Genomic DNA, 1,685 nt, shown 5'->3' with positions numbered 1-1,685 from the left:
ACACGTAACTGAGTTTTCCTCTTAATCTCACATTCAAGAACCATTTCAGTTATAGCATAAAAGTATATACATTAATTATGAAGATGAAAATAAAATAATACATTGTTATTTTCCCTAGGGCACACTTCCAACAATTTACCACCCGACGAACGTAATAAACTACCTCAAAAAGACTTGGTAGATTAATTTATGGAGCGGTAAACATGGTAAGCCATCTGAAAAAGACTCCGTGCATTAATTAACCAAGCCGTAAACCTGGTAAGCTATATCAAAAAGGTCTGGTACATTAATTTGTCCAACCTTATCTTTGCTTTGGCAGTTATAACACAATTAATATTTTGAGAGAAGATAAGCATGAGCCTCCTATATAAACCCTTGCCATCCACCCGAGTTAGGCACACACCAAAACATCTTCGATCGGATTCAAAGCTCACCATATCAGCACGGTAACTTGCAAAGTTTTCCACCAATCATGAGGACTCGCTGCATGTTCCTCCTAGTCCTTGCTGTCACTCTCGTGGTTCTGTCCCGAGGTACATTAATTCTTCATAGAAGTTATTTTCATCTAATTGTTGTATGTCTATGCATGTTCTCTTACCAAGTTCAATATTAGTATAACCATGGATGTAGTTGATCCATCGCAACCTACTGATTTTTCTATTTGTTAATTACTTCCACAGATGTGGCCGTGAAAGTGACGGCGGGTAATTGCAGACCAATAATCGACAAGGGTGACTGTAACTTGGATGTATGCAAATCGCGTTGCAACCAATGGAACGGGCACAGTGTCAGTCATGTTGCTAGTTGTGTTCCCGACGGATGCCAATGTTATGTTTGTTTCTAATCCCCCACACAGGGTTAAAACATGATGTGACTTTGTCCCAACTAAATGTATTGGGAGTACCTAGTTTTGACTGGCCGTCACTGCTTATCTAAAACAAAACGACGATCATAAGACTTAGCTGTATATCACAAATTTGTTACTAATATTCGGTACAACGATTATCCATGTTAATATTGTTGTATTGATTTCAGTACTGAAAACAGCTCGACGAACGCATGACTCAATTCTATATCACTAATTTCAGTACTAAAATATAGCATTGAGATTGACCACGTTAATAATTCAATACTGAAAAACAACACCATGATGGCCCGACTGAGTTGTATATTATTAATTCCGGTACTAAAATTCATTATTTGGATTATCCACCTTAATATTTCAATATTGATTTCAGTACTGAAATACAGCACCAAGATGACCCGACTTTGTTCTATAGCACTAATTTCGGTACTAAAATTCTGTATTGCGATTATCCACTTTTATACTACAATACTGATTTCAGTACTGAAAAACAAAACGACGATCACCCGACTCACTTCTATATCACCAATTTCGGTATAAATTTTACTATTGCGATTATCCATGTTAGTATTTCAGTATTAATTTAAGTACTCAAAAATAGCATGACTAACACCTGACTCGGTTCTATATCATTAATTTCAGTACTAAAACTTAGTATTGTGATTATCCACGTTAATATTTAATATTGAAAAACCGCACCACGATGACCCGACTCGGTTTTATATCACTAATTTCGGTATTAAAATTCAGTGTTTTGATTATCCACGTTAATATTCCAGTACTGATTCCCATACTGAACTAGTGCACCAAGATGACCCGA

General features: G+C 36.3%; 1 long non-coding RNA gene across 1 annotated transcript; it reads left to right on the top strand.

The window, feature by feature from the left end:
• The first annotated feature begins 402 nt into the window (after window positions 1-402).
• Window positions 403-1,015, top strand: LOC120962361 (uncharacterized). The gene is made up of 2 exons (XR_005753133.3): window positions 403-533; window positions 681-1,015. It is a non-coding gene; the product is annotated as an uncharacterized lncRNA (long non-coding RNA).
• The last annotated feature ends 670 nt before the right edge of the window (window positions 1,016-1,685 follow it).

Source organism: Aegilops tauschii, chromosome 4 (genome assembly GCF_002575655.3).
Source record: "Aegilops tauschii subsp. strangulata cultivar AL8/78 chromosome 4, Aet v6.0, whole genome shotgun sequence".
In the NCBI taxonomy this organism is placed as follows: Eukaryota; Viridiplantae; Streptophyta; class Magnoliopsida; order Poales; family Poaceae; genus Aegilops; species Aegilops tauschii.
The sequence above is the reverse complement of the archived record's forward strand: the minus strand, read 5'-3'. Positions and strand labels throughout refer to the sequence as shown.